An 8039-nucleotide genomic window follows, 5' to 3' on the forward strand; every position below is an offset into this window, starting at 1 on the left:
ATTTCCCCTGACAACAGGAACATCCACAGGCTCTCTTTCCATTTCCCCTGACAACAGGAACATCCACAGGCTCTCTTTCCATTTCCCCTGACAACAGGAACATCCACAGGCTCTCTTTCCATTTCCCCTGACAACAGGAACATCCACAGGCTCTCTTTCCATTTCCCTTGTAAACTAGAACATCCGGTTGTTGGGGACTCAGCAGAGGCAGTGGCGACCCATCATTCAGGGCAGGTGGGGCAGAGCCCAAAGTTTTTGCAAAAAAATAAAATAAATATATATATGTACACTACCGGTCAAAAGTTTTAGAACACCTACTCATTCAAGGGTTTTTCTTTCTTTCTTTTTTACTATTTTCTACATTGTAGAATAATAGTGACAACATCAAAACTATGAAATAACACATATGGAATCATGTAGTAGCCAAAAAAGTGTTCAACAAATCAAATATATTTAATATTTGAGATTCTTCAAATATAAGAGTTACCTCTGCTGCAGAGGATAAGTTCATTACAGTTACCAGCCTCATAAATTGCATCCCAAATAAATGCTTCACAGAGGTCAAGTAACAGAAAAATCTCAACATCAACTCTTCAGAGGAGACTGCGTAAATCAAGCCTTCATGGTTGAATTGCTGCAAAGAAACCACTACTAAAGGACACCAATAAGAAGAAGAGACTTGCTTGGGACAAGAAACACAAGCAATGGACATTAGACCGGTGTGGTGGATGAATCAGAATTAGTTGGGTAACATAGATAATTAAGATGTTTTATTAGTATAATATGCTTATGTGAGATACTTGTCATTAGAAAGTATCCTTTGGACTCTGGTATGTTTCAGTAGCACGTTTCCCTTAGCTGGGGCTCAGTCACTTGGGGCCCAGAGAGGGGAGAGGTCAGACTTGTCTTTTATACAGTGGGGCAAAAAAGTATTTAGTCAGCCACCAATTGTGCAAGTTCTCCCACTTAAAAAGATAAGAGAGGCCTGTAATTTTCATCATAGGTACACTTCAACTATGACAGACAAAAATCTGAAAAAAAAATCCAGAAAATCACATTGTAGGAATTTTAATGAATTTATTTGCAAATTACGGTGGAAAATAAGTATTTGGTCAATAACAAAAGTTTATCTCAATACTTTGTTATCCTGTTAGGGCTAGGGGGCAGTATTGACACGGCTGGATAAAAAACATACCCGATTTAATCTGGTTACCACTCCTACCCAGTAACTAGAATATGCATATACTTATTACATATGGATAGAAAACACCCTAAATTTTCTAAAACTGTTTGAATGGTGTCTGTGAGTATAACAGAACTCAAATGGCAGGTCAAAACCTGAGAGATTCCTTTACAGGAAGTGGCCTGTCTGACCATTTCTTGAACTTGTTTTCCATCTCTATCATTTACTAAGGATCTCTGCTCTAACGTGACACTTCCCACGTCTTCCATAGGCTCTCAGAGCCCGGGAAAAAACAGAATGTCGTCATTCCAGCCCCAGGCTGAAACACATTATCGCCTTTCTCAAGTGGCCGATCAAGGGACACTGGCTTATGCGCGTGACCCCGACCGCCCCCGCCTTTGGGATTTTTTCCTCTGTTTGCCTAAAAGGAGATTCCCTGTCGGAATATTATCGCTTTTCTACGAGAAAAATGTCGTAAAAATTGATTTTAAACAGCGGTTGACATGCTTCGAAGTACGGTAATGGAATACTTAGAATTTTATTGTCACGAATTGCGCCATGCGCGCGACACTTCTTTACTATTTCGGATAGTGTCTGGAACGCACGAACAAAACGCCGCTATTCGGATATAACGATGGATTATTTTGGACCAAACCAACATTTGTTATTGAAGTAGCAGTCCTGGGTGTGTATTCTGACGAAGACAACAAAAGGTAATCAAACTTTTATAATAGTAAATATGATTATGGTGAGTGCTAAACTTGCCGGGTGTCTAAATAGATTGCCCGTGATGCCTGGGCTATGTACTTAGAATATTGCAAAATGTGCTTTCACCAAAAAGCTATTTTAAAATCGGACATATCAAGTGCATAGAGGAGGTCTGTATCTATAATTCTTAAAATAATTGTTATGCTTTTTGTGAACGTTTATCGTGAGTAATTTAGTAAAATGTTAGCGAATTCCCCGGAAGTTTGCGGGGGGTATGCTAGTTTTGAACGTCACATGCTAATGTAAAAAGCTGGTTTTTGATATAAATATGAACTTGATTGAACAAAACATGCATGTATTGTATAACATAATGTCCTAGGGTTGTCATCTGATGAAGATCATCAAAGGTGAGTGCTGCATTTAGCTGTCTTCTGGGTTTTGGTGACATTATATGCTGGCTTGAAAAATGGGTGTCTGATTATTTCTGGCTTGGTACTCTGCTGACATAATCTAATGTTTTGCTTTCGTTGTAAAGCCTTTTTGAAATCGGACAGTGTGGTTAGATTAACGAGAGTCTTGTCTTTAAATGGCTGTAAAATAGTCATATGTTTGAGAAATTGAAGTAATAGGATTTTTAAGGTTTTGAAAATCGCACCACAGGATAGCAGTGGCTGTTACGTAGGTGGGACGAATTCGTCCCGACTAGCCTAGAGAGGTTAAATACCCTTTGTTGGCAATGACACAGGTCAAACGTTTTCTGTAAGTCTTCACAAGGTTTTCACACACTGTTGCTGGTATTTTGGCCCATTCCTCCATGCAGATCTCCTCTAGAGCAGTGATGTTTTGGGGCTGTCGCTGGGCAACACGGACTTTCAACTCCCTCCAAAGATTTTTATGGGGTTGATATCTGGAGACTGGCTAGGCCACTCCAGGACCTTGAAATGCTTCTTACGAAGCCACTCCTTCGTTGCCCGGGCGGTGTGTTTGGGATCATTGTCATGCTGAAAGACCCAGCCACGTTTCATCTTCAATGCCCTTGCTGATGGAAGGAGGTTTTCACTCAAAATCTCACGATACATGGCCCCATTCATTCTTTCCTTTACACGGATCAGTCGTCCTGGTCCCTTTGCAGAAAAACAGCCCCAAAGCATGATGTTTCCACCCCCATGCTTCACAGTAGGTATGGTGTTCTTTGGATGCAACTCAGCATTCTTTGACCTCCAAACACGACGAGTTGAGTTTTTACCAAAAAGTTATATTTTGGTTTCATCTGACCATATGACATTCTCCCAATCCTCTTCTGGATCATCCAAATGCTCTCTAGCAAACTTCAGATGGGCCTGGACATGTACTGGCTTAAGCAGGGGGACACGTCTGGCACTGCAGGATTTGAGTCCCTGGCGGCGTAGTGTGTTACTGATGGTAGGCTTTGTTACTTTGGTCCCAGCTCTCTGCAGGTCATTCACTAGGTCCCCCCGTGTGCTTCTGGGATTTTTGCTCACCGTTCTTGTGATCATTTTGAGCCCACGGGGTGAGATCTTGCGTGGAGCCCCAGATCGAGGGAGATTATCAGTGGTCTTGTATGTCTTCCATTTCCTAATAATTGCTCCCACAGTTGATTTCTTCAAACCAAGCTGCTTACCTATTGCAGATGCAGTCTTCCCAGCCTGGTGCAGGTATACAATTTTGTTTCTGGTGTCCTTTGACAGCTCTTTGGTCTTGGCCATAGTGGAGTTTGGAGTGTGACTGTTTGAGGTTGTGGACAGGTGTCTTTTATACTGATAACAAGTTCAAACAGGTGCCATTAATACAGGTAACGAGTGGAGGACAGAGGAGCCACTTAAAGAAGAAGTTACAGGTCTGTGAGAGCCAGAAATCTTGCTTGTTTGTAGGTGACCAAATACTTATTTTCCACCATAATTTGCAAATAAATAAATTAAATATCCTACAATGTGATTTTCTGGATTTATTTTCCTGATTTTGTCTGTCATAGTTGACGTGTACCTATGATGAAAATTACAGGCCTCTCTCATCTTTTTAAGTGGGAGAACTTGCACAATTGGTGGCTGACTAAATACTTTTTTTGCCCCACTGTATGTGAATGTGTCTTTACTTATTCTTAAACCGTGTGAAGGGATGGCGTGATTAATGGGGAACCAATTATTTGTCTCCACAATGTCTGTGCGCAGGTCACTCCCCTCAGTGAGCTTGTCCAGGAGTGGGGTCAAGAGTGGGTTTGCTTGAGATGGGAGTATCTAGAGTTGGCAATTGATATATGCCATTGGATGAAATGGTGGTTTTGTTCTATGAAGTACCAGGGACGAGATTAGAACCTCGTCATTAGGGATCAAACTGAACGATAATTTATAGCGAATGCTATCTGGCTGTAGGTACTCCTCTCTAAAGTAAACAGACTTTCTTTGTGAACCGTTCCTAAATGTCTGTGGTTTGTCATGTCAAAGGGGGGTGGATATTTGCTATAAAATATCTCAGTAGCCATTGTGTTGGGACCTTCCTTTTTCAATGGTTCATTCGAGAGAGTGCATTATTGAAGGTCAAGTGCTTTTGCAAAAGTATCTTAATTATTAAATATGTAGTTTAACTCAGACTGGTGTGTTTGTAACTCTCCTCATTTGGTAATGCAGAAATTAGCCACCACACCGGTCGATATTTGTGCTTTGATCTGGAGTCCAAATCGGAGACTTTTGGTTCCAACCGCCGTGTCTTTGTGAGACGCGGTATGGATGAACGGATGATCTCCGCATGTGTAGTTCCCACCGTGAAGCATGGATGAGGAGGTGTTATGGTGTGTGGGGTGCTTTGCTGGTGACACTGTCTGTGTTTATTTAGAATTCAAGGCACACTTAACCTCTATGGGCTAGGTGGGACGCTAGCGTGCCACCCGTGGTGCACTCCATCAACAGCAGGTGCATTTCAAGAGCGGCAAATTTGAATCCAAATAAATGTCAAAATTCAAATTTTTCAAACATACAACTATTTTACACCCTTTGAAAGATAAACATCTCCTTAATCTAACCACGTTTTACGATTTCAAAAAGGTTTTACGGCGAAAGCATAAATTTAGAGTATGTTAGGACAGTACATTTACAAGAGTTGTGTGTAATGTTTTGTCGATTCAAAGACAGGGTCACCAAAACCATAAAACCAGCTAAAATGATGCACTAACCTTTTACAATCTCCATCAGATGACACTCCTAGGACATTATGTTAGACAATGCATGCATTTTTAGTTCTATCAAGTTCATATTTATATCCAAAAACAGCGTTTTACTATGGCATTGATGTTGAGGAAATCGTTTCCCTCCAATAACCGGCAGTCAAGTCAGCGTCACAAATTAAATAATTAAAATTAGAAAACATTGGTAAAATATTATATTGTCATTTAAAGAATTATAGATTTACATCTCTTGAACGCAATCAACTTGCCAGATTTAAAAATAACCTTACTGGGAAATCACACTTTGCAATAATCTGAGCACTGCGCCCAGAAAAATACGCGTTGCGATACAGACTAGACGTCATGTTGGGGAGATCTAAAATCGAAAATACTATGTAAATAATCCATTACCTTTGATTCTCTTCATCAGATGTCACTTCCAGGTATCACAGGTCCATAACGAATGTAGTTTTGTTCAAAAAAGCTCATCATTTATGTCCAAAAATCTCCGTCTTGTTAGCACATGATCTAAGCCATCCGGACTTCTCGTCATGAACGAGGGGAAAAAATATATTTACGTTCGTTCAAAAATGTCAAACGTTGTATAGCATAAATCATTAGGGCCTTTTTTAACCAGAACATGAATAATATTCAAGGTGGACGAATGCATACTCTTTTATAACGCTTGCGTCCCACCTACGTAACAGCCACTGGCAGCCTGTGGCGCGATTTTCAAAACCTTAAAAATCCTATTACTTCAATTTCTCAAACATATGACTATTTTACAGCCATTTAAAGACAAGACTCTCGTTAATCTAACCACACTGTCCGATTTCAAAAAGGCTTTACAACGAAAGCAAAACATTAGATTATGTCAGCAGAGTACCAAGCCAGAAATAATCAGACACCCATTTTTCAAGCCAGCATATAATGTCACCAAAACCCAGAAGACAGCTAAATGCAGCACTCACCTTTGATGATCTTCATCAGATGACAACCCTAGGACATTATGTTATACAATACATGCATGTTTTGTTCAATCAAGTTCATATTTATATCAAAAACCAGCTTTTTACATTAGCATGTGACGTTCAGAACTAGCATACTTCCGGGGAATTCGCTAACATTTTACTAAATTACTCACGATAAACGTTCACAAAAAGCATAACAATTATTTTAAGAATTATAGATACAGACCTCCTCTATGCACTCGATATGTCCGATTTTAAAATAGATTTTTGGTGAAAGCACATTTTGCAATATTCTAAGTACATAGCCCAGGCATCACGGGCTCGCTATTTAGACACCCGGCAAGTTTAGCACTCACCATAATCATATTTACTATTATAAAAGTTTGATTACCTTTTGTTGTCTTCGTCAGAATGCACACCCAGGACTGCTACTTCAATAACAAATGTTGGTTTGGTCCAAAATAATCCATCGTTATATCCGAATAGCGGCATTTTGTTCGTGCGTTCCAGACACTATCCGAAATAGTAAAGAAGTGTCGCGCGCATGGCGCAATTCGTGACAATAAAATTCTAAATATTCCATTACCGTACTTCGAAGCATGTCAACCGCTGTTTAAAATCAATTTTTACGCCATTTTTCTCGTAGAAAAGCGATAATATTCCGACAGGGAATCTCCTTTTCGGCAAACAGAGGAAAAAATCCCAAAGGCGGGGGCGGTCGGGTCACGCGCATAAGCCCAGTGTCCCTTGATCGGCCACTTGAGAAAGGCGATAATGTGTTTCAGCCTGGGGCTGGAATGACGACATTCTGTTTTTTCCCGGGCTCTGAGCGCCTATGGACGACGTGGGAAGTGTCACGTTAGAGCAGAGATCCTTAGTAAATGATAGAGATGGAAAAGAAGTTCAAGAAATGGTCAGACAGGCCACTTCCTGTAAAGGAATCTCTCAGGTTTTGACCTGCCATTTGAGTTCTGTTATACTCACAGACACCATTCAAACAATTTTAGAAAATTTAGGGTGTTTTCTATCCATATGTAATAAGTATATGCATATTCTAGTTACTGGGTAGGAGTGGTAACCAGATTAAATCGGGTATGTTTTTTATCCAGCCGTGTCAATACTGCCCCCTAGCCCTAACAGGTTAAAGCGTCTCATCCCGTCAGCGGGATCAAAATCCAGCGAAAAATCATATCGCCAATTAGCATAAAAAAAGTAATAATTTTTTATTTTTTTTATTAATATTTTTTTGTTTGTTTTATAGATACACCTCTCCTGAATCGACCCACGTCGTCCGATTTCAAAAAGGTTTTACAGGAAAAGCAAATCATTAGATTATGTTAGATGAGTCCATCGTAAAAAGCAGCAACATAGCCATTTTTCGACCAACCACTTGCATCACAAATAACCAAAAAACAGCTAAATGCAGCACTAACCTTTTACAAACTTCATCAGATGACACACCTAGGACATCATGTTACACAATGCATGCATTCTTTTGTTCAATAAAGGTCATATTTATATATAAAAACAGCATTTTACATTGGCGTCTGACGTTGACTAACTATTTTCCCCTCAAATGCGTCCCGGGAAACAGTGCTACAATTCCCTAAATTACTATTCAAAAACGATTTTTTAAATTTATATTGTCAATCTAACATTTATAGATGAATATCTCTTGAGAACACCTGTCATACCAGATTTTAAATTAACTTTACTGGGTAATCACACTTTGCGATAAAAGGAGATGCGATACTCAGAAAATGAGCTAATATACCGAGCTCGGCGCCATCTTGGAACAATCGCATGTCACATCTCATCTTGTATAATATTGTCAATAATCGCCTACCTTTAGTTGTCTTCATCAGAAAGCACTTCCAGGAATCCCAGGTCCACAACAGATGTATTTTCGGTCGAAAAAGTCCATCCTTCACGTTCCATTAGCCTGCTGTTGGTAGCGCGTCCTAGGGCTGTCTCCAAATTCTCCGACGTGCGCAGGGCT

The sequence above is a fragment of the Salmo salar genome, chromosome 19 (genome assembly GCF_965601325.2).
Source record: "Salmo salar chromosome 19, fSalSal1, whole genome shotgun sequence".
NCBI lineage: Eukaryota > Metazoa > Chordata > Actinopteri > Salmoniformes > Salmonidae > Salmo > Salmo salar.